The sequence below is a fragment of the Acomys minous genome (genome assembly GCF_964271855.1).
Source record: "Acomys minous genome assembly, chromosome: 2".
Taxonomy (NCBI): domain Eukaryota; kingdom Metazoa; phylum Chordata; class Mammalia; order Rodentia; family Muridae; genus Acomys; species Acomys minous.
This window is the reverse complement of record NC_140484.1, coordinates 97,782,568-97,809,207: the sequence shown is the minus strand read 5'-3', so window position 1 is coordinate 97,809,207 and position 26,640 is coordinate 97,782,568. Positions and strand designations below refer to the sequence as shown.

Below are 26,640 nucleotides of genomic sequence, written 5' to 3'. Positions count from 1 at the left end.
TGCATGAGGTAGGCAGACATGTTTACTAAGACCACTGCATATAGTATCAGCAGAAGTTGTGCAAGAAGCCTTTAGAATTTCACAGACAATAGATATGTGTTTTGTTTTTATTTTTCAGAGACATAGATTCCACTGTGCATCTTTAGTTGCAGGCAATATATAATCCTTCTGCTATAACCTCCTTGATGTGATTTTGATATTAGAGATTATTTCAGTAAAATATTATTGAATATAGGGCATATTTTAATCTTTGTTGGTAGCTAAAAAGCTTTATAGAAAAAGTTAGGCCCACAAATTAATAAGTGATTAAATAGCATATAAACTCTTTCTGATAATAAATAATTTTAAGAAATTATCACATAATAATTTTATAGAGTGTTTTTCATTGCCTTCAGAATTAGAAGTTGATGCTATGGAGTTCTGATAAAATCCTGACGATGATTTCTCCCTATTGGAAAGCAGGTAACCTTATTTTTTTCACTTACAATTTACTTTTCTGTTCTCTCCCAGGTGGAGGCCATCTTGACAAACATATAAAATGTACCTTCTGAAGAGTTTTCATCTAAATCATCTCCCAAATACAGTTATTATATTTACTGTTTCTGGGGTATCATTTCACTTTTATTATCTCACAACTTGTATGGAAGATTTTCAAGGAATAGAAGTAACCTGCCTTTGGCAAGTAATTGCCTGGAATGTTCAGTACTTCTGTTTTTAGTATATCTTATATTCCCATATTGTATGTTGCTAATTATATTTTTATTCATATTTTAATTTGCAAATAGAAGAAACTTTTCTGTGTAGTTAGTATAATTAATGTACACATTTTTATGATACTTCAGATTTTATCAAATTTTTCTGTCAAAATGAGTCTCCCAATATAGCAGTTTTGTTGTTATTATTTGTGAGATAGTTTGCTCCCCCTTTGAACAAGAAACTCAAGATTTTAGACAGGTCTCAAAGAAGATTGTCTTGCACACTGGTGTTCTCTACAGATGATTCTCTGGTTGCTGTTCATGCTGACATTACTGGCTTCTCTCTGGAGCAGAACTATAAGTATCTATGGTTTGCTTTTTCTCCAATACTCAGGCTTCTGTGTTATTTCTGTTGTGAGTATAAGAGAAATGTTGTCCTTGCATTGATAAGTAGAGCCATGCAGATGCTATCTTGTTGAATGTGTGGCATAATCATTTTATTGGTTAGAAGGAAAACTCACTGTATCAAAGTGATTTTATTTTATTCAACAAGGTGTTGCTTTTCACTTGTTTCTGCTTAGACTAAGTGAAGTAAATATGGAGTACTGATTATTTTAAATATTAATTATCTATTTCTAGACCATAAGCCATAATGTTCATTAGAAAAGTACTATCTGCACTTCTCAACCCAATTTAATAATTGTTAAGAGTAAAAATAATTGCTATTAGTTTTTAAAGTTTGTGGGCATGTATGTCTGTATGCAAGTGTATGCATGTTAGGTGTCTATAGGAGTCAGAAATCAAAGTTAGATCCCCTGGAGCTGAAGTTACAGGTGAGCCATGGTCAAACAAGCTCCAGATAGTTTACAAATATATAATTATTTTCCTTTGAAAATTTGTGCAGTTAATAGGGGCCAGTAAGATGGATCAATGGAAAAAGGTATTTTCTATCCAAGCCTGACAACTCCAGTTCAATGAATGGAACCCAGGTTATATGTGGTATAGAATATAGCAGAGAACAGATGACATCACAGAATTTTTAAAAATCCCATAAATTTGTATTAAATTTTAGCTAGATTCTGAGATCCGAGCTTTGTTCTTTATATAATATCCATTTCTTTTACATGTAGTGGTCTTCTTTGTTAAATACAAAGTTAAATTGATGTATTTCAGATAATCTCTTAAGTTAATATTTTCTTAGTTCAGATTGATCTTCACTCTAATCAGACAGAGTGACAGTGCAAGAAGCAGAAGATAACACAGACAGTTAGCTTGTGATAGGGGTCGCAAAACTTATCTATAAGGCTCCAGATTTACAGATCATGTCATTGCAACTAGGAATCTGTTCTTGAAGAACAACAGAACCCCTGACTAATTCTAAAACTATGCCCCCATAAATAGTTACAGTATACATGGGACAGTATACCATACTCATGGGCCAGATTTGGACTGTAGCAGATAGTTTTCTAACACTTAGCCTATGTTATGGATCTAGTTTCATCCAGAACATATCTGGTAGATTTAGAAACAGAAAATGTACGCAGAATGTCTTTCCTTGAACTAGTTTCTGAATCCTCTATTTCAGTGGTTCTCAACCCATGGGTCTTTATTCCTTTGGGGGTCAAACAAACCTTTCACAGGGGTGGCATAAGACTATTTCAAAACATAGACATTTTACATTAGAACTTATAACTAGAAAGGTACAGTTATGGTTAGGGGGTCACCACAACATGAAGATCTGTATTAAACGGCCATAGAATTAGGAAGGTTGAGATAAAGCATATAGTTATACTTATTTGTTAGAGAAATATTTGTTTTTGATGCTTTGCCCTTAAAATACTGTATTTTTTAAGTTACATGTCATAGTATATTGATATATTACCATTAACAGTGATTAAAGCATTTCTATAATAATTCATTCTTAATCTTCTGTTCCTATTCCACATCAGTGATAAGAGAGAATAAGATTTCATGGTATATATAGTAGTAACTTTTTACGTTTATATAAATGTATGTGGAGGTTTTTAGATGTATAATATTTGCATTAATTATTTGAAATTGTCTAGTTAATGTATCATGGGGGTTATAAAGTTTATAAATATGTGATGATGATGATTATGTGTACAGTTCTACAAATATGATAGTATATTTGAGTTCCTACTTATACAATAGTTTCCTAGGTGATGTAATATTAGATCTTCATCTGTATGTGCCTTTGGTTTCTGTCAATATTGTGAAATTGTTATTGTATATTTGCTTTCTGGGCTAAGCCAGAACAGTGGTAATGACAGTGCTAATTTTCATAGATTTGTGCTAGGTTTCAGTGAACTTTTAAATGATAGCCAATCTTATAGGTGAAGTAGTATTTAAAAAGAAATCTAATTTAAATGTTAATTTATCATGATTTTATAAAATTAAATAGTTTTTACATGTAGAAACCACTAAATGTTCCCAAAGTTGACACTTCTTCATGAATTCTTTGAGTATCCATGATCATAATAAATTTTGTTTCTTTCTCCTTTATTTTGATATTATTATAGAATCATATGTTCTTTTTCAAGGCTGACTTACTTTCTTCATTCTCTCACTTATCATTCCATTTGTTCTTTCTATCCATTTTCTTCTCATTTTATTTCCATTTATGGATGCCACTTTGTTTTCTGAACAACGTATTTATTGAAGATATGCTGTTCAAATTGCCCAATAATTTTCTGCAAGTACTTTATAAAAGTGTGCATATGTTCCTTTAAAACTGACTTAAAATTTAAGAATATCTGTTTGTCTTGTCCAACTCTGATATAGTGTCATATTATTTTATATTACTTATATAATTATGCCCTAGAAGACTATTTGTTTTCTAATGAGAGACAGAAAGGGCTGATTCCATATGAGAAAGAAAGTGGAGGTGAACTGAGAGGAGTAGAGGTAGTAGAAACCATAATTTGAATACATTATGTAAAAATACATAAATGAAAATAAAATTTAAGAGTATCAGATATATCATCATAAGATTAAAAGTAGGCCATATACATTGTGCATTCTTTTTCACTACTTGGTTTAGTCTTTTTCTTTTCTGCTCTATCAATCAGTATTTGAAGTAATGTCTCTTTTATACTATTTAATCAGAATGAACCATTTTGTCTACCTTGCTCCTTAGTAGCATTGGTGTACTTGAAAAACAGCACCTTTCAAGTTTTGAGAATCCTTACTTTCTACTTCATTTTGTCACTGTGAAAGTATTGATGACACATTTGTCCTAGGAACACTTCAGAATAAATGTGTTTTTTTCCATAAATCATGTCAAGTTTAAATGTTACAACCTCAATATTGATGTCCATTTAGTTTAATTGGAAGTGACAACTTTCTTGAATGCTAAAGTTAATTTTTTTCTAAATAAACATTACCTAGAAGACTAGTTGAAATTATGTTAATCTCTTTATAATCAAACTTTAACACTATCAATTTAAATATTCCATGTGTTTTTATTTTTGAAAAAAACTTTATGATAGATCTTTTCTGAAATTGTGGGAGAACTCTTATATGAATGAATCTGAGCCTGAACTTTTATTATATTTGTTGTTTTATTACTATGATAATATTTTCCCCTCTCCTAAATCCTCACAGGTCCTACCTTCCTACTGAACTTCAGTTTCCATCTTGTTATTGTATACAAAACCAAAACCAAAAATAAAAACAAACAAAAATAAGACAAAACAAAATGCCTGAACAAAACAAACTGAAACAAAATGCCACAAAAACAAATGTAGTATAGGGGGGGTAATTTATTTATTTATTTACCTTTTTTTTATGACTATTTTGACATAAGGTCTCACTACATAACCTTGGCTGTCTTAGTACTCCATTTTCAGACCAGGCTGGTCTTGAACTTATAGCATTACACAAAGCTTCCTCTCTTGCTTCAGTGCTGGATTTAGGGATATAAATCAATATAACTGGCTGGGATTTTTTTTTATTCGAAGGCTTATTGCTACCATTTCCATATCCTTGTTTATTTCCACTTTGTTGAGTTGTTGATCTCTTTTTGCTTTAACTTTGGTGGCGGTTTGAAAATTTTTAAAAATTCACCCAATTGTTTTAGATTTTAGATTTCTGATGTAATGGATCATAATTTTTAAATTTTTTTTCTTTTTAATTAATTAATTAACTTCATACCCTGATCATAGCCTTCTCTCTCCTCACAGTGTGCAAATTAGAAGCCATATGCCTTGGCTTGGGTTTTATTTCTGTGAAGAGATATTGTGACCAGGGCAACTCTTATAAAAAATTAAACATTTTTCAGAGTTTTAACCCATTAATGTCATGGCAGAGAAAAACAGCAGCGTCCAGGCAGACATGGTGCTGGAGCAGGAGCTGAGAGTTCTACACCTTGGCCCACAGATAGAACAAGGAGACTGTGTGCCACACTGGATGTAGCTTGGGCATAGGAGACACCAAAGCCCATTCCCACAGGGAGACACCTACTCCAGCAAGGCCACACCTATTGATAGTCCTCTCCCTATTGGAGAAGTATTTAAACACATACGCCTATGGGCCAATACCTATTCAAACCACCACACCATATGACAAAGAAAAACAGAAAAAGTTGTTCATTTAAATGAGAAGGAATGTTCCTCTTTGGGAGATATTTTAGAGGCCATAAATAACAAGATACTCCATAGGTAGTATATGACCAAATTAATACAGTAATATGTACTTTATTGAATTGAATCTGTTGGTTTCTCATTAACTATTATGAGTAAATATAACATTTTCCTGTCATTATTTTCTTTGTAAAATTTAATTGTTTCGGGGCAATTTTGAATAGTACTAATTAAAAAAAAAACTAATTCTTGTTCATTCATGACTATCTTCATTGATAATATTGCCTGGGATCACACACATTCTTTACTCATTTAGTATAGAATTTCTGGTTTGGGGGATATTTTACTGGATTAGTATATTTGAGTGAGATCTGTTGAAAACCGCAGAGTCATGAAATATAGGTAAGAACCAGATGCCTTAACAAAAATAGCTGTATGTGTTTAATAAATTTTTTCTTTCTCATTCCTTCATGCTTTTAAACATCTGTGTCTTCATATTTTTCAATACAGTTTTGATCTGTTTCCTTTACCCCAAATAAATATAATGGGCTCCTACTTGACAGGGATTATTTTCTTTCTATTATATATAATACTACATTTTTTAAAGGAACGATATACTTTGGTTATAATTTATCAAATATATATAAGGAAGAAGGAATGAAAAACTGTGAGTAATGCAGTAAAAGAGATAGACTTACATTTTGATGGAAATGCAATTATGCAAAAATAGTGTAATTATAGTCATTTAATAATTACTAACATTTAATAGGATTTCAAACAACACATAAAAGGCCTTCATTTTTTTTCTGGATTCTTATTTATAAAGTTGTTTTGTGAATTGTTGTATAATTCACTATTTGCTTACAACTCTATCTTTTCCAACCCTTCTAAACCTTTGCAGGGACTTGAGTGGATTATGATAACAGGTGACATTTTGGGTTTTTCTTCATATTTATTCAAATTTTCAGTGAAATGTTTCTAGGGATATTGTGAAACAATGAAAGTGGAAGGATATTCTTGCTGCTTCTACTGATACAATCTTCAAAAACAGTTTTGAAAACTCTGAATGCCAAGTTTTGGAATTTAGGTCTTACTTTCTTATTTATTGGAAGACATATTATATTACAGTATTTTGGGTGATATAATTCTTCCCTTTTCTCTGTCACACACTCTACCTCTCTCTTACATAATGCATACTTTCCTTGACACTATATAGTCAATTTTAAAGTCCTGCTTTGCCCTCCCAAGTTCTGGGATTCAATATGTGTACCACCGTGCTTTTTTCTAAGGTTTTTATGTATAATTATGTTTACTTATATTTACTCTTGTGTCTGTGAGAAAGGCTATGACTCACTGTGTACATCTAGATGGGTTGGAACTCTCCCTGTGTACAAAGTTGACAATAAACTCATACAGCTGTCTACCTCTGTCTTCAAATATTGGGAGAAAAGCATGAACTAGAAAATATCTCTCTTTTATCTCTAATATTCCCCTTTTTAATTCATTATTGAAAGGTGAATGCAGGAATATGGGTAATTTCCATAGCACTTTAAAAGTAATTTGTTTTTGAACTTTATTCATATTAATTTAAATTCTGAGACTATTTGAATAATTGCTCCTCACCATAACATTTTCTTCTAATTTAAGATTTTTTTCTAGCATCTTTGCTATTGAAAAACTCCGTAGTCATATTATATTCCTTTATATGATTTTCTTTTCATCCTTTCGGTAGTGAGTTTCTGTGTAGTTGAGGATAACCTTGACTTCTTGGGAATGTGTCTAAACTTACATGCCTTTTGTGGGAAACAAAAGGTAAAGTGTAATAATTTCTGTCTTTCAGTATTTGGAATAACAGATAGCTATAAGACAAGATTTAGATGGAAAAAGAAAATATGAGATTTTATCAAAATTAAATGAGTTATTATGTGCAATGAAGACCCATTAATTAGTTTCTGTCACTGTTTTTTATTTCCTTCATGGTTGTGGTAAAATGAGCTTCTTTGAGAGGGAGTTAGTTTTGTTCAGTCATATTTTGAGAATTTATTACAAAAAAATCATTCCATGTTTTTAAAATGTGTAGTTTTACTTTCTTATTAATTAAAATATTAAACAAATTAGATCATGAATGCATGAGTATTAGGAAAGAAGGCTAAAAATAGGAGCCTTAATGAGAGAAATAGTTTTAATTAATTGAAAACACCTTGACTAAAACATACTTATGATAGCATTTAGTTTGTTTATCAAGTCTCACTTTTAAGAGTGATTCAGTTGATATCCTTATGACATGTGTCACATAAATTAACATTATGTAAGAAACCACAAAGATAAAAGTCTGTCTGTACGTATAGCTTTTAAATTAACTTTCAGAAGTATACCTATCGCACTTTTCCTTTTTTAAGTTGCTAATTTATTTGACATTATCTTTTTTTATATTTTTCAACTCCTTGCATTTATATATAAATCTTTTTTCTCAGCAACATTGTTTTCATCTATATCCTTTGAACAGTGACTAAAGCACTTTGGTGATAGCAAAATTACCATAGAAAGTTAAAATTAGAGTCAATAATGTATGCGACCAATGGTTCATATTTACTTCTTCTTATATTTTGTTTTCCAAATTTTCTCATTCCTGAGTTGTCTGGCTCTAAAGGTTCCTACTGCTAGAGAGAAAGGAACAATTTAGATTTGTTAACTTAAAATTCTCTTGTAAATAATTCTTATTTTGCCATGAATTATTTTTCAAAATATACTTAGTATGTTTTCCAAAATCAATGACGAAAAAAGCATCATATGAGTAAATGGAAAAAGTATATACATGAAGGACACATACATGCAGTATCATAAATGGCTACAGTCAAAATATGTTCAACTATTTCTGTCTTCATGACTAAAAGATCAAGTTACATCTAAAAATGAGATCTGAAATAAAAGATATATTAAGGAATGAATTTCACTATTTTCACCTATCAGATTCGCAGAAATAATTGGGAACAGAATTTAAAACAATTTAAATTCCTGATAATGTGGAAAAAGTAAATTAAGATAGAGATATATGATGAAAATTAGCACATTTTACCATCAATTTTACTTTCAGATAATTACTTATGGTCTGTTACTAGAAGATTAAAATGTATAAATAATATGCTTGTAATTACTAATAAAAATATTGTGACCCACAATTCTACTTATCTGATTGGATCCTGTTAAATTATTATGAGAAGATGTTTAAATTAACTCACAAAAGTCACAATTTGAAAAAAATCATTCATTTGTTGCTGAGTACCAGATAAGCATTGATATAGTTATTCATATCAAATGTTATATGCATGTGTGTCTTTATGTGACTAATAAACTAATTTTATAGCATAATATTTAAAAATATTCATAGTGAATTCTGGTCATTATTTTGCCCTTCCATTTAGCATTTATATGGGTATATGATTGTTATTTCTTTGCATAAAAATAATGTGGGACAGCAGTGTGGTAGTTCACTAGATAAAGTCACTTGTTACCAAGATTGTCAACCTGAGTTTGCCCACCCCCTCACAAATAAAATGACATTGAAAAAATAAAGTAGGGTCTCCACTACCTCAATCTCTTGCTCCTTTTCTCCTTCCCTCTTTTCTATATCACTTTGTTCCTCCTCTTATTTTAATCTCTCATTATGTATGCCTAGGATATTTGGAAACTCAGCTTACCAGATGCAAGCATCATAAAAACTTGCTGGAAGCTTTTTTCAGTTATAATTTATTGTCTTCTGTTCAAATTATACAAAAGCTTCTCGCTAGAATATATGTTCTACAATGATCTTATTTTTCATTCAAACTTTTTCCTTTTTTAGTTAAAGCTTTATATTTTAAAGAACTTTTAGATAAAATCTATCATACAAGGTGATTAGCCTGACCCTGAGCCTAGAGTTCTCAAGAAAGTTTTCTTTCTTAGATCTGTAGCTTTGGTTAATATTGTACATTTTAAGTACATACATTTTCTGATATAATAGTTTTTAAGACCAGAAAACTATTCCATATTATGAATTGTAATACATTTATCAAATTTATTATTGTTTTTCACTCACTGGGTTAGTTTCAGTTCTTTGGTGGTATATATGTCTCTTACAAGGAATGGCATTCTGTAGGTATATGCATAGGAGTTAAACACCTGGGCCATTAATATGTTATTTTTAAAATACTACTTACTGGAATCTCAAACTGAACTGTGGAATGTCGGATATTTTAAAAAATAAACATAAAAGGTCAATACCTAATTTTAAAAGTGTTCAATCTTCATAGCAACTAGCAGAATGCAAACTGAAAGTACTTTGGGACACTACAGTAGCCTAGCCAGAATGACTGTTATGAAGCAATGTGAGAGGATACAGAGAATGAGGAGCCATTATACACTATTGATAGGCTTCAAATTAATACAGTTATTATTGAATTTAGCATATATTTTCTAACCTTTCCTACTATACTTTGTGTCTGATATGTACAGCCACTGTGCAATTTGCAGATAATCACTGAAATACTAACCTCGCCTCGTGCATGCCTCAGGAAGGCACACAGTTTCATCATGTGAAGTGGTCCCTTTAAGGTGGATCTTTGGACAGGTACAGTTCTCTGTTTATGCAACTGTGGGTCATTGTTTTGCTATTAATGTTTCCTTCATGATATTGCAAGGAAAGAAAGCCCCAAAAGCTGAGTAGGAGTGACATTGGAGGTCATAAAGCAGCTCTGAAAGTAGAGGCCTGGCTTACAGACATCTGTAGTTGCACCGTGGACCTTGAAGCAAGGCCCAAGACTATCAGCAAGAGACTATGCCTTCCTCAATTTTCAGTTTCACCTATAATAACTGCCTTACCTGTTCTCCTTCTCCTAGTACTAATTTGGAGGAACTGAGCCTTATTGCGACTTATTCTGAGGCTTTGGAGGCAGAAAGGGTCGGGACATTCAGTCTGCAGTTACTTAGCTATTGGAGGAAGTGCTCATTGCCACACAGGTTGTAGTTGGAGACACTCCATAGACATCATCATATAAACATTGAGACACCAAAAGACAAAAACAAAAACAAATGATGCTTTTTTCTTCCATGTTGTACTTAATTGTCCAAAAGAGGCATTGTGTGTACCAAAAGTAATCACAGTCTCATAAGGCTAAAAATGTATGGATATACCAGAGACAGAAAAAGTTTTATGGAGTTCAGGGATTGTAGTCATCATTAGAAGGAAGAATTGTGCACTTGCCTGCAAAGACAGAGTACACACACACACACACACACACACACACACACACACACACACACACACACACAAACAGTGTAATAGGCAGGGATATACAGAGGAAGAGAGACATTCCTAGTGTCCTGTTACTCTAGACAGTATGACCAGTGTTGATAGAGTAGAAGTGCAACCAGCACAGTAGGTTGAACACTATCTATAAAACCTGACATAGAATTATATGCATACTTGGAGACAGGGACAACCTGGAGGGATGCTTTCTACTTAAAAGAGATGATTTAGAGCCATAGCTTAGCAATGGGAAATTTCTACAGCCAGGGCTAGCACAGGTGAGCAGAACCCAGTAATCTTGTATTTGGAAATGCCATCAGTGGGCCAGCATTGAGAAAGAGAGACATTTTCAGAGATGCTGTCTGATCAAAGTTTAGTATCAGTTTGCTTTGATTTTAAGGATTTGATGTGATGGGATGTTTGTGGTTTTGTCAATGACTATTGAAAAAAAAGTACAAAGACACTTAAAAGGCCACAGAGAGACAATTGGAGATGAAGACTGTCATACTTAAACCATTTTCCTCCAGGGAGACCATTAGAAAAATCCCACACTGACAGGACAGCCTGATAAGAGGGTATGGGGTGAGCACGAGAATTAAGGGAGTTACCTGGTATTCCTAGCCAGATGGGGACCTTAAAATACCACCCTTGGTATATCCATTCCTCTGTAGAGATTATATATGATTTCTATTGTCATTTCATGGTTTTATCCCTGTGCTTCATTCCTTTAGTTCAATAAGAGGAGATACAGATCATCTGTGGATGAATGAAGGCACCAAGTAGTACCTCATGCAATATGGTTCAAGGTGTAGGTCCTACAGAAGATACTGGTAAGCAATATTTGAATTCTCAAAAGTGTCCATGACTAAAGTCTTTGTGGAACTGCTAAGACCTAACATTACAGAAACTAGTCATGCACTACAATGTCCTACATTTAAGCTTCTGTCAATATACCCATAGGAAGGTAAAGTGCCCTTTATTTCAAGATGCATAATGTCTTAGAGTTTATCATACTTCCCAAATTTCTACAATTTTCAGAGTACCCTTATCAGTCTTATTGCAAGCATCTTCCAGTGTAGATAGAGTTAAACATTCATTGTAAGAGTGAAAAAAGTGAAAACTCATTATCACTACCCTAATCAAGACTAACATATAGCACATTGACTGACCCAAGTACTCCATAAGTCAGGCAGTCACTGTACTGCCTTTATGACTGCCAGCTTTGTCAAAGTCATCTTCCATAATGGTCTGAGTTTGCACTTTTAAAAAATGTGTATAGTAAAGTAAGCATAATTTCATTAACTGTGAAACACCCTGTGGCTTTGTTGTTGTGCATGAAAGAGTGGAAAATTTTAGCACTGGCATGAAATGAGCAAAAAGAGTCACAGACAAAAGCAATTAATCCACAAACAGGGGCCTAGCATCCAAAAGTATATATAGTCACTGTATAAATCTGTTACCAGGTTTGAGGTTCTTAGTCGCCCTGAAATTGTGAGTTAGAGAGATACATTTAAATAAGACTCTGCCTTAGAATTTGCTTTACATGTGTCCCATTGTGATGGGCTACATATGCCTAATGAATGAGGAAGAAAAATGTGGATCATTGAATGTAATAACATGGTTGGAAAGAAAGCATGAGACATTATGTGAAGCTGATAAAGTTTGGGGAGACTCTTAATCTTAGGATTGTGGGTTCGAGCCCCATGTTGGGCGCCAAACTGCCCCAGCCCGCCAGGGTTCGACTAATGCTCAGGAGGAGAATTTTCCTGTATAAGGACAGAACACAAGACATGAAGAAGGGGGCAAGTCTGCATTCTGATCAAACCCCATTTATTGAGAAATTTCACAGAGTTTTTATAAGGCAGGGGACAGGGAAGCATAATGCTATGACAACCTAGCTGTAGGCTATCTCAAGATGTGAGGAATTTCAAGCAGGCCACAACCTTCTGTCACACTGAATATTTTGCTATATTTATCTAATCTAACTGTTAAAGTACAACAGGGTGGCTCCGTCTAAATCTTATCTTTAGTCTACCTGCCGAACCACGACAGGGTCAGCTGGTGTCTGGTAAATGGCAGACTGCTGGAGAAATAGTAACCTAGGCTCTGACAAGAGGGATGAACATCGGCTATATAGCCCATCCCCTACAATATACAATATTTTGTCAACATATAACATACAATACATAAGGCAAAAAATAAATAGCAATATACAATTTAAGTTCTTATCAATGTGAAGCAAAGCCTTAAATTTCCATCAATCAAAAGTCTTAAATTTTCATCAATCTAAAATACCAATGTAAGATTTTTGAAGCTAGTAGATACAATAATCTACATTTTACTCTCTAAACCTATATCCTCCCTTCCTCCCCCCCCCCTTTTCCTTAATATTAGATGGGATAGAAAGTAAGAGAGAAAAAAGATAGAAGAAATCCCCAAATGAACCTTTATTAATTATAACTAACCCCCTTAGGTAAAAATGAGCATTGGTAACCCACTGAAAACACCCACCCCACCTATTGGGAATGGGGGCATTGTGTTCTTAAAATGAATTTAGGTTGTTTAGGAGAAAAAAATTCTGGGGGTACCCTAGAAAAATAATATATTGGCCAAGCACTGGAAAAACTAGCTAGTTTTGGTCTAGTCTTTTGGGAATCGATCCTTTTGGCTAGCCAATTTATTGTTAATATGTATGTAATTTCTGGAAGAAGCAGTAGTGCCAGAAGCAGAAGTTTGATTTTCATCATTGTCTTGCTTTTTGTTCTGAAAGTAAGCAACCTTTTGAAATCATTAGTCCAGGTATGTTAGTACATATATAATTTTTCAAGGAAACATCAGTTGAGGCACCTTTTTTGAGGTGCCAGAGGCATGTTTTGGGGGTTAAATCACTCATGTTGCCTGTTTTGTCTTTAGTGTTGTCCTGTTTTTTGTAAATAATACAGGGCTCTACCTGTATGTACACCAACAGGCCAGAAGAGGGCATTAGTTTTTTAAGTTGTATGAAACAATGTCAAGTTGTAAGAACCAGGTAGCTCTTAAGATTTACTTGTTATATGGTCAGATCTAATCTTTGTAAGTTTGGTTGGTAGCCATATTTTTTTACTCCCTGTGGAAACATATGTATACCCACGACCCCATCTCAAAACTATTGTAGGTTTTTATTTTATACTCAACAAATCTTTGTAGAATATTGGTTGTCCCAGCTTCTCAGTTTTTTTTTTTAATCACTCAATGTCTCTCTGCAGCTGACATCCCTTTATCATTTACATTAAGAAAATTTAGAGTCAACAAAGCATTATTTAATCGGTCCCTGGGTGTCTTTACCCTTTCCTTCCGTTTAATAAGCATTTTTTAAAGATATGATTAGCTCTTTCCACAGCTGTTTGTTCTGTGGGGTTGTGAGGTATACCAGTAACATGTTTTATATTATAATACATAAAGAAGTGTTTTATCTTAAGGGACACATATGTAGGAGCATTGTCAGTCTTAATTTTTGCAGGTATTCTCATAAATGCCATTATTTCCAGTAAATGAGTAATCACACAGCCAGTCCTTTCAGAACTTAAGGCAGTTGTCCATTGAAAACCTGAATATGTATCAATGGTATGATGCACATACCTCATTTTTTTCAAATTTTGTAAAATGAAACACATCCATCTGTAAAAATTTATTTCTTTTGTTGCCTCTAGGGTTAATTTCAGCAGGTAATGGTATTTGACTATATATGGAACATGTTGGACACTTATTAATTATTTCTCTGGCTTGTTGTCAAGTGATAGAGAATCTTTTTTAAACCCCTTACCATGATGTTTTTTATGAAATTTTGAGGCTTCGAATACGCTACCTATCAATAATTTGTTGACCTTTTTATTTTTATTTTTTTGTGTCAATGGACCTGGTAAATCTGTATGGGATCAAATATGAGTAATATACAAGGGATAATTTTTGTTTCTGATGACCTGTTGCAGTTCTATAAATAATGTAGTCAATTTTGTGTAATCAGGAGTAAATTTAGCAGTTTCTATATGTAAAACAACTTTTTTAGCATATTGAGAGTTAGTAATTATATTAAGAGATTTAGGAAAATCTAACAATACCATAAGGATTGTATATAATTTTGATTTTTGAACTGATGTAAATGGACTTTTAATCACCTTAGTTATTTTATCCAATGTATAACCAGCCATACCTGATTTATTTGCATCAGTGAAAAAGGTGGGTGCCCCTGAGATTGGTGACCTCTTTACAATGTTTGGATCCAATTAGTTCTTTTTATAAACTGTATAGGTTTGTTTTCTGGGTATCTATTGTTAATGTCTCCCAAATAGTTACTACAAGATTTTTGTCAGTCTTTATTAATTACCCACAATGACATAATCTCAGAATCAGTAAGAGGCACTACAATTTTTGCCAGGTCCATCCCTGACAGTTGGCACAACCTTGTTCTTTCCTTTGTAATCAATTCAGAATTTTTTTCTATGTATGTTTTCAATTTTTTGTTTTGCTTATTTGTCAGGAATATCTATTTTATGATTCTGTTTTTCCTTTGTATAAGAAGCCCAGTAGGAGAATGATTTGAAGGCAAAATAACCAGAATGTAACCAAGTTCAGGATCAATTCTATCCACATATGTCTTTTGAAATTTTTGTTCCTCCAGAATTAACTCCTTTTCTGCCTCAGCGGTTAGACACCTAGGACTGTTTAAATCTGAATCCCCTTGTAATGTTTGAAACAAGTTTCTTAACTCATAGGTAGCTAACCCGATTGTAGGCCTTAACCAGTTAATATCTCCCAATAATCTTTGAAAGTCATTAAGAGTTTGTAATTGATCTCTATGGATCTGTACCTTTTTTGATCAAATTTTTTGTTCAGTTATTTTATAGTCTAAATAGGTAATTGAATCTCCTTTTTGTATTTTTTTTTACAGCACTCTGTAATCTCCAGCATGGCAGAATTTTTTGTGCCTCTTAAAACATTTTTTTAAAACATTAGGATCAGAATCAGCTAGCAGAATATCATCCATGTAATGGTATATGATAGATTGAGGAAACTGCCTATGAATTATTTTTAAATGTTGTTGTACAAAATACTGGCATACTTTAGTTGGGATATTTAACATTTCCTGTGGAAGTACCTTCCAATGATATGTCTTTATTGGAGAATTAGTGTTCAGAGTTGGTACTGAGAAAGCAAACCTTTTTCTGTCTTTTTCATGTAGAGGTATGGTGAAAAAACAATCTTTTAAATCAATTGTAATTATATGTCAAGACCTAGGTAACAAGGAAGGCAAAGGAATTTCAGGTTGAAGCGAACCTATGGGTTGAATCACCTTGTTTATGGCCCTCAAATTTGTTATCATTCTCCATTCACCTGATTTCTATTTTTACCACAAACACAGGGGAATTCCAGGGACTAGAAGATTCTTCCATGTGTTGAACCTCCAGCTGCTCTTTCACTAAACAGTGAAGCACCTTTAACTTTTTTGTTGTTGTTGTTAAGGGCCACTGCTCCTATCATACAGGTCTGTTTGAAATCTATTTTAGGGGCAGGGCGGTTGGCATCTCAGCAGTAGCCCCTCTTATAAATTTTGACACTTTAAACCTGAAGAGTTCTGAGGTTGGACAATAGGCATAACTTGTGGTCACCCCTGATCACTTACATTAATCTCTTCCCCAGAAGCAAGTACCAATTCACCCCTAGTTTCAACCTTGTTTATCTCGGTATTTGCAGGAATAGTAATCTGAGTACCCCATTGTTGTATCTCTTTCCCATAGATTTATGGAAATGTCAGCCACATAGAGTTTCAGCCTATTTGTCCATCTGGTCCCACACATTCAAGCCACTGTACACTTTGTTTTATTTGAGATAACTTACCAATTTCTACAATTTTTGTATAAACCTTTTTAAGTGGCCAATTTTGGTTCCAAGACTTCTGGCAAATGATGGAGACATCAGCTCCTTTGTTGACCAAGCCTTCTATTTTAATACTATTTAATTGTATAATTAACTTAGATCTCTGATCATTAATTACTGTTTAACAGAACACATGTGTCCCTGTGCTTCTGAATGCACCAGTCTTTTCCACTAGAGCGGCTTTGCCCTTAATGTAAGGAAACAGTAGGAGTTGAGCAATTTTATCCTCGGCATCAATTTTTATCTCCTTTTTCACATATGCCATGATTTTTATTTTCTCCTTAAAATCTCGATCTATAATCCCAGGATGCACAATAAAACCGTGAGAAGTCAGCCCACTTCTTTTCAGAACCATTTCTACTGTGTCTGAAGGCAAAGGTCCGAAAACACCAGTATTTAATTTGTAACATTCAACCTAGGAGGATAGGGTAAGAGACATATTTTAAGCCAGATCCAAGGCTGCACTGCCTCCAGTAGCATGCATTAGATCACTAACATTCAGTTCTCAATTTTCCTTTTGGTTTGTCACTTTCTGACTAGCCAAAGGAATTCGGCTGGCATTGTTTACAGGGGCCCGAGCCGATGGCCCCCTCCTGCTGTTTTCCGTCAGCAAGATATTGCCTTGCACATCTCTCTTAAACTGACAATCCCGAGACCAATGTTTCCCCTTTTCACAGCGACTACAGTACCCTAGGAGTCTTGGTACCTCATTACCATCATGACTAGAACCTTCTTGTTCTCTTTTATGAGTTACATTTTTTGGCGGGGGGAGGGGTTATTGCACCTTTTATCTCTACAGTTTTTTTTTTTTTTGTACATGACCAATTTTACCACACTTAAAACACCGAGTATTATGATATCTGGGCTCTCTGACTAAAGCTTGTCCCACAATATTATTTTGATACTCCTGAGAGTTGATATTAACTGTCTCCTTTACCCAGTCATCTAGTGGAGCGCCTCTTTCCTTTAATGGTCTAAGCACCCTCTTACATTCAGTATTTGCATTCTCATAAGCCATGATAAGTTTTAATGCCTGTTTGTTGTCGGAATCTGGCAACACCTTATCCATAGCAGATCCTAACCTCTGCAAAAATTTTGTAAAGGGTTCCAGAGGTCCTTGGAACACTTTAGTAAATGGAATAGTTGTTTTTTCAGGTTCTTCTACCAGCTTCCAAGCTCTCAAGGCTGCCTTATGACATTGTTCAATCACTCTATCTTTAGCTTGAATTTGTTCTCTTAAGTTAGTATATTGTCCTTTACCAAGCAATTGATCTCTATTAATATTTATTCCCTGTGTCATATTTTTTTTTATTTTTATAGCCTCTGTTCACCACCATGATAACCACTGTAACTGTTGTGTTGCTTCCAATCCTGCAGAAACTAAAATTTTCCAATCTTGGGGAACAAGTCTATTTTGAGTGGCCCAGCTGTTTAACATTTGTTTAACGAAGTTACAGTGCATACCATAGTGGATGATGGATTCCTTAAAATGTTTAAAATCTATCATATCTACAGGATACCGGGCCATTTCATCATAACCCTCAGCACCATTTTGCGCTGGCACATGTCTTACAGTGACTGGAAAAGCTGAAGGTGTCTGGGCAACTCTGGAGGTGTCCTCCACCGGGACATTTTCCTCCAAAGACCTTTTGGTCTGTCTGTCTTCCTTTTTTTCTGGTTTTTGACCTTTTCTACCCTTTTTAACCAAAGGTACCTTCTGCTTTTCCAGCCCTTCCAATTTTTTTGCATTTTGTCCATTTGTTTAGTCAAGTCAGTAATTCTTTCCAAAAGGATAGAGCTTATTGACTCTTCTGGTTTTTTTTATGTCATTAGCCTTTTTTAAAAATACTTTTAGGCATGAAATATTGTAATAAAAGGACAAAAAAGAAGCCAGAGAATTTCCTCTATGTATAAGGCAGGAATGAGTTTTGCAATGGCAGTTGCGACTTTGCTGATACCCTGAAACAGCATTTTTGTACCTTTGAATTTTCAATCTTCCCTCATACCATTAGGGACTGTGGAACCCATCAGGCCCCATATTGGGCTGTAGGCTCTGTTTCTTAACAATTCAACTTTATTATACAATCCAACTAGCTTACACAAGAGGGGAAAAAGGTTAAAGGGAAAAAAAGAGTGAACCTTCTGGTATCTGTTCCAAGGGATGGGTCCTTAGGTGTCTCTGGCCTGCGTGCTGGTCCAGCCTATTTGCTGATCCATGTGCACTTACACTTGGTCTCAACCTGTTGTTCTCTCTTCTCCACCTGCCTGTGTCACGTGCAAAGGGCGGTCTTCTCCCATTGAGGGTCAATTAGAAAAACAATAGTCCAGGTGAAGTCCCCAGGTCTGCTTCATGAATTCTACTCAGTGGAATTCCACTCAGATGGCTCCACTCAGTCTATCATAAGGTATTCATGGGGTGCCCAAAGGTAAAGCCCGCCAAGACTGTTTTTACCTGTGACAAAGCTTACAGTCTTTCCCACACTATGCTGCGCAGCATGTCAACCCTGGTCCCATGTATTGAACAGATGATTCAGATGGCCAAAAGCAGTTTGTTGGCTAAATAGGCACTCTGTGTTGTTGACAAACTGAAAGTAGTTCAGTGAACCTGCTTGCAAGGAACACAAGGGGCACATGTATTAGGTATCGAAAAAAACATACTCAAGTTTGTTTCTATTATTTACACTCATATATGTGCACCTAGATGTCTGGAATTTTGGAGTACACAGGTAGAAATAATGACATATGTGTATCTATATATGATACAGTATGAAACTGTATAGAAATTATTGCATGTTGCAAGTTGGTTCTGGCAGTTCAAACAGGAAGTTCGCAAGGCAAAGATATGACAGCCTTGGAATATGATTGTCAAGGCCAGTCACTTTCTGAGGTGTTAAATGTCTCAATACCTGGGCTCTGTATATGTCCTTTAAGAAGCCCTAAAAATGTAGATATCTAGCCACAGTGAGGCTACATAGTAATGTGAGCTTCTTAATAGGTACATCTTGTCCCGTCCAGCAGGACCAGTAATTACGGGGTTGTGAGGGGAGCATACCTGAAAGATGGGACGGAAAAGAGAGAGACGAGACCAAGTAGCGTTCCTATCAAGGTCTGTTTATTGAATCAAAAGCAAAAGCTTATATGGGGTGGAGGCAGAGCCAAGCAGCAGGGGGGTGGGCGAGAATGCCTCCAGATGATGCCATCAGGGGAACATCCTGTGGTTCATCTCAGAACAATTCCTATCTTATCTTAGCTAATTATCTCTCACAAAGTCCTGAGCTATCCTGCTGAACAACATCTACAGGGGGTGAAAGGAGGAAGTTATGCAGAGGCTGAAAGGAGGAAGTTTAGCTTTGGAATGGGGCATCAGTAGATTCTTTTAGCCTTGAATGACCCCGGGCTGGCTCCGAGCAACATCTCTTTAATTTTATTGTTATGGTCTATGAACAAATTTCTGTCTTATTCTGGGCCTTGTCATCATGAAGAGTGCACAGTGCTTGGCTGAGTTGACACAATAACTCAACAGGAGCTGCTGAGCCATCTATTTCGAATTCAGTGATCCTTCCTCATACTTAAAACTGGAAGTCAAGCATTTGGCCAAGAGGATGGGCATACCCAGTATTACCCATCACACCCACAGTAATGGAAGGTCTAATGAGAAAAATGTTGATATAATGTGTTATAATCTAAAGTCTTGGTGATGTTTTCAGGAAGGTTAACTTGGTCTCAAATTTGGTTAACATTGGAAGAAGTGCATAATGGCAGACAGATAGGTAAATAGATAGGTAGAAAGACAGAAAGAGATAGATAAAACTAAAGTAAAAGAAAGGAGTCATTGATTCCCATTGCCTTAGAAAATATGCCACACAGTGCTTGAAAGCTGGAAAAGGAATCATACAACAGTCTGACAAACTGGTCCAAAGTTCTTCAGCAAGTACAAAGAATGAATATTTTAGATTTGTGGATTTTCTGAATATTCATATAGTTTTTGTTAGAATGACTTGATGTGTTGTATGGCCTGAGAGTTTTTTGTTACTGCAAAGATGTATAGAAATCATCCTGAATGCAAGAAAGGAAGACAAGGGTAGTCCAAGCTTTTGATAGCAATACCACATTATCCCAATGGAAACAGGGAACAAAACTCTCATTGATTTGGCAAGCCTCAGAGAAGGGTGTGGGGAAGAGCTGGTTAGAACTGACATTCAGGTTTATATTGAGGTTTAGATTAGGGCCACACATCTCCATTTGTATTTGGACCTCAGCAATAGAAGTATGCATTTTTTTCTCTCTTCTCAGGGTCATATTTTCTGGATCCTAAGGACACAGTCCAGAGAAAAGTGGCCAGCATCCTTGGATGAGGAGTGATAGCACTAGAATCAGGCTCTGGAGAAGTTGATTGGTGTTTCTGTCCTACCTATTGACAACTGAGGTTTATATGTAAGTGCCATTCTAATTCTCCCAGTATGAGTAATTCTTGGATTTTTGTGTGGCATCAAGGATTTACCATAATTTCATGCAGTCCTACCTGGACCTGCAGCAGTCTTAGTGGCTGTACATGCTTCCATTGTCAGGCTGTGGAGCCAATGCACTGTTTCTTGATGGGGAAGGTGTGGAATTTCTCATACTCACCAACATACATGCTCTGAAGAATATTCTGAAAAGCATTGTGCATGGGTACTCAAGTGTTATTGGATCAATGTTGATTACCAGTAAGGCAAGTTGAGTCCCCAAGTATTCTGGGAGTCATACAAAGGCTTAAAATCCACTAGATTCCCTTGCTTTTTTATATATAGCCAGAGATTCTGCTGAAGGGCCTTTCCTTTTAGAACTCTGCTTGCATGCATGGTGTGATGAAAAAAACCCACATAGAGCTTTCAATGAACATGCCTGTGTTCTTGCTATGAACATAGTTGAACAAGTGTCCTCATGAAAGGATGAAGCATCCTTTCAGTAGATGCCAAAAAATGGTATAGATGGGTCTTGAGTTGTACCAATTTACAATTTTCTGAGAAACTGCCATATTGAGTTTCAAAGTGGATGTATGTTTTCACTCTCATAAGGATGGAAGGAATGGTCCCTCTTGTTCCACATCTTTGATACCATGAGCTTTCACATGTGTTTTTAAATCTTCGCCATTCTGAAATGTATAAGATGGAATTTGAAAGTCATTTTGATTTGTATTTATCTTATGTCTAAGAATGTTGAACATTTCCTTAAGTGTTTCTCAGATATTTGAAATTTCCGTGTTGAGAACTCTTTGTTTAAACTGGTACACCATTAGTTAATTGGATTATTTAGTTTGTTGATTTCTAGTTTCTGGAGTTTTTATGTACTTTGGATATTAACCTATAGAAAAATTTTAATCTGGCAACACAGACGCTTTGGCAAGGCATCACATCCAAAGATCTAAATCTAGTTTTGTGTGATTGGTTGGAAAGATACACTTTTAATTCCTCTGACTGGAATACAAACATGCTGTTGAAGGATAATTTAATATTTAATGTTGAATTATTATTTTAGTTAAATCAGTAGTACCTCTTAAACTGCTTTATACCCAAATAACCACAAAGAGAGACTAGGATCTATTTAATTAGCTTATACCACAATGCTGTGCAATAATTATTCCATCCTAAAACCCCCTGCTAGTGTGGTTTCCTCTCATTCTGTTTTCCCCCTTTATACTTGCTTTTTAGTTATATCCTAGGCCTAGTTCAATTCTCCAGATGTTTCCCCATCCTCATGGCTCTATCCTTGCTTTCTTTTTCTCTCTTTGCCCCTCACTGGATCAGGATCTCCTACCCTATCCTTTGTTATTGTTCAGCATTGGCTAGTTTATTTTTATTGACAACACAGAGAACAAATGGTAACATGTTTACACAAACTTGAAATAGAAGATACTTACAATAAACATCACAATGAGATATCCAGATTGAAACCAGATAGTGGGGTAGAGAAATAAACATTTGAATGAATAAGGGTAAATTGTACACAGTCCACAAGAATATTATGCCAACATTTCCCCCATTTAAGTCCAATAAAAGGCTCCATTTCTTTTAATAATAAGCTAATATACAGGAATAATTATGGAATATTAATGAAAGTGCTGAGGAAAAATCTACATTCAGGATGTTATCTCCATGTGCATTTGGACACTTATGAGAGAATATTGCCAGTCATACCTATGAGAGTCCAATGTTTTGTTTCTAAATCAATCTCTATCATACATCATCTCTGTCAACCTACAAGCATTTATCTATACCTAAAAGCATATTCTTAACTCCTAAACAACTAATCTTAATTGCAAAACTAAACTATCAGATCTTCAACTCTATCAGAGACTTGACAAGGAATAAAATAATTTCCTGAGTGAACAAGAAGTGCAAGTTAGCAGCTTCCAAAATGACAGAGACAGTTTGCTGTCTGTACAGCCACCCCAAATCTCTATAACGTTTGAGCATCATCTTCAGCCTTCTATCCTAGATTATCTGACAGATATTTCTGAAGCAGGAACCATTAAAGACCTGCTTACACTATCTGGGCCGAGTTTGGCAGTCAGCACCACCTGCATCCAAGCTTGCTCATTTCAGGCAGAATTCCACCTGTGGCAGAAATGAGGACATTTTTGCCCAGTGACTGATTGCTGCATTTGAAATTGCCTCCATAAAGAAGTTCATTATCGCCTTGAGATAGGCTGGGTGCTGCCATGAGTTGACATGTCTCATTGTCAAAGAATCCATAAGACAATAACATTTTAAAACGCCATCTTACATAGGTCTCTCAGGTTTGTGAAGACATTATCTATTTTTTCGCATACTCTATCCATCTAAAATAATATCTATCATCTGTTAAACTTAGTTTGTATATCAATGTGTTAAATTACACATAGGATTTGACATGGCCGTGAATCTGATTGATCATTTATTAACTTGCATTAATTTATTATACTAAACAGTCTGAAGTAGCAGTTTAAAAGTATTGGAAGTAAACCCTGTATTATAAATGAGTTGTATGGTTACAATACCTCATAATAGAGAGAGTGTGTTTGTGGTGTGTGTGTGTGTTTGTGTATGTAGTGTGTTTCTGTATGTGTTTGTATATGTGAAGAATAACCTTAAATTTGAATTTTATACAAATTTATCAAAATGAACTTACTTTTGGATTAATATATAAAATTCTATACAAATGACTTAAAAATAACCTTATTTATGAGTAACAAGGATTTAAATTGAGGAGTAAATTCAATAATCTACTTTTTTTCATAACATCTCTATATATTTTTCTATATGTCCCCTTCTTTCTTTTCAACCCTTATTTCCATACCTATGAAATAAAGGAAGGAAGGAAGGAAAAGAGAAAGAAAGAAATACAAATGAAAGAAAAGAGGGAAATCCCTGAATACAACTTGTTTTTTTTCTCTGAATAAGAGCAATAATAACTTATAACCAATTCTCAATAACAATAAGCAGCCATACCCTGAGAAACTAAAAACTTGCCCAGCCCTCCTTAAGGGAAATGGAGCAGCATTATCTTAATGTTTTTGCCAGCTGATTTGGGACAAATAATACCTTGATAGGGGCCAAAATAATTTTGCGGGAAATGGTTGGGCAAGCTACAATATTTGTGGTCCAGTCTCTAAATATTGAGAAAGTTTAGGCTTAATAAAAATCTTGTTTGGAATAGTCTGAAATGATGGACAAATTGTGATCAGCAGCTTTCTTCAAAGCTATCCTTGAAGCAGGCTCTGATGAGCAGCACTGAGGCTGGTACAAGGAAGGATTCTGAAATAGATGTGTCAGTGTTTCAGCACCCTGGAGAATGAATCCTGTCAGGTCCGATTCAGTATCAACAGTGTCAGCTTCTTTTCTTCTGTAAATATATTATTTTTCACCAGCATTTTACAGTCCTTAAATTATAAATGTATAAGGTACCCAGTGGTTCATGGGCTGTCATTTAAGACCAGCTTGACACCTCTGTCCATGAGCAGTAGCAAAAGAAAATGGACTTTTGCTTTCAGGGTATAGTTGTGATAGTTAGATCCCTTCAATGTTGCAACATTTCTAGAGAGATCTCAGTGTCCATGAGTTATCCATATATGGGATCACATGACACAGTTTGGATTGATGCAGTCTCTGGGCTTGAAGACAACTTTCCAGCATGCTTGACAAATGTCATTTTACTAAGAAAGCATTAGTGAAAGAGAAAGAAAGATAGAGACAGAAAGAGATAGAGGCAGATGAAGCAGTGGCAGCAACAGCAGAGAAAGAAAGGCAGTCAAATACAGAGGCAGAGGTAGGCAGACCAAGAGAGAGAAAGTTGGTGTAATATTTGAATGCACAAGTCAGCTGTTATCATATATTGGCAAAGGTGTAAGCAGAATAGGTAAAGCCAGTTGACTTCTAGCTTAGACCAAATATGGGTTGTGTAGAACCATGTTCTGTAGAACTTGTTGCAAATATGGAAGAAGCCCTCATGGTGGACAGAGATATATCTGGAGGCATGGTTTGCCAGTAAATATGGCCAGAGCAGAGACCTTGTATTCGAGTGCTATATCATGATGTAATACTGCACTTGTAAGGACACTCAGTATTTTTGGGCTTGATGATTATAGAGGTATCCTTCTCTTATGCAAATTAAATGAGGAGGTGTTGGAGCAATTTGAAAAGACAGAGAGATTGAAATATGCTGTGTGAAGGGAAAAAAATCTCAGGTACCTTTGTGAAGGCCCAGGAGTTAGCCAGGTGTTTGGAAAGCCCTTGATACCTACCAATTTAAAATTTGTCTAGATAATTTATTAAGAAAAAGGCCTCACTGATCTGGGAAAGCAGGATGCAGAGTATGACAGAGCAAAATTGATGGGAGAACAGGTGTGATCTGACCATCCCATAATACAGACAAATCTCCACTACACAAGATGCATCAGTTTCACAGTAATGGTGGCATGGGTTTTGTGCTGTCTTCACAGTGACTCATGATTGGCAAGAATGGGAATATTGCAGAAGAAGTAGGACTGCTTCATTTGCAGAGGACTGTTTGAACCAGACTTGGCCTCCAGATAGGTTGCTTGATAGAAGTGACATAATTCCCGACCGTAGAGGGCAAAGGTAAGCCATCTATGTAATCCCTAATGTGCCCATTATTCTTGTGTCTTAGAGGTTCTGCAAAGAAGTACAAATCTTGCATTCTATTATTTCACGACATGTCATTCAAGGGTGCTGGTCTCATGCCTCTGGGAGCTCACAAGTTAAAAGATGGGTCCCAAAGTTCCTTATTCCTGGTTGGAGAAGTTAAAGAAATTATTTGTCTCTCCAAATGCCTCAGGCTCTATTTAATCCCTAAATACTTTTGCAAAGGAAATTCCAGTGTCCTTGAAGGTGATTCCCAGTCAAACATTCTTTTGGGGAGTGGAACAAAATGAGTGAAAACTAAGTACCACCACTATCATTGGTACTAAGTTCTAGCACATTTGGGTCATCTGCATCTTCTGGGGGTCAGACACAAGCTAGAAAACCACTAAACTGCCTTTCCCTTCCTCCTGCTTTAGGCAGACATCCTCTAGATGTGCCACTGCATGAACTCCTCTGCTCATAAGCATGGATTTGTGCAAGCAAGAAGTTATGAGTCATTCTGGGATACAGAGCTTAATGTTAAGGAGATAAAATGAATTTCTTGGCTTAGAAAAACAAAACAAAACAAAACTACAAAACATTTTGGGAGGTAAATATAAGATTTAACATGCAAGGGTCAACACACACACACACACACAAACAAGATGTATAGCTTTCCCAGTGAACTCTACAGGGAAGTGACCGAACAGCACATGGACAGTGCTCCGGGCATGGGGAGGGGCATGAAAAGGGATGAAAGGACTCTAGAAACCTGGTGCCTCATCCATGGCCAGTTTCAGTGTGCAGGGTGCTGCATTGCTAGGTGAAGCTGTGCATCCCAACACTAAGTACCAGAATATGTGGTAGTAGCACATAGAACAGAAAATGCAACTGTGTAGACAGCAAAGGGTCAAGTCAACTATGCCTTTTGTTCATTTCAAGAGCCAGAGAATTATTGATGCTCTTATTACATGTCTCTGAAATAGATGATGAGTTCCATAACAAAATCTGACTAGAGATTTACAGGTCTAACAATATCTTCCGCA

General features: G+C 35.4%; 1 long non-coding RNA gene across 1 annotated transcript; it reads left to right on the top strand.

The window, feature by feature from the left end:
• The first annotated feature begins 321 nt into the window (after nt 1-321).
• On the top strand, nt 322-25,987 carry LOC311593081. The gene is made up of 5 exons (XR_014777590.1): nt 322-462; nt 9,788-9,902; nt 11,312-11,410; nt 20,787-20,927; nt 25,453-25,987. It is a non-coding gene; the product is annotated as an uncharacterized lncRNA (long non-coding RNA).
• The last annotated feature ends 653 nt before the right edge of the window (nt 25,988-26,640 follow it).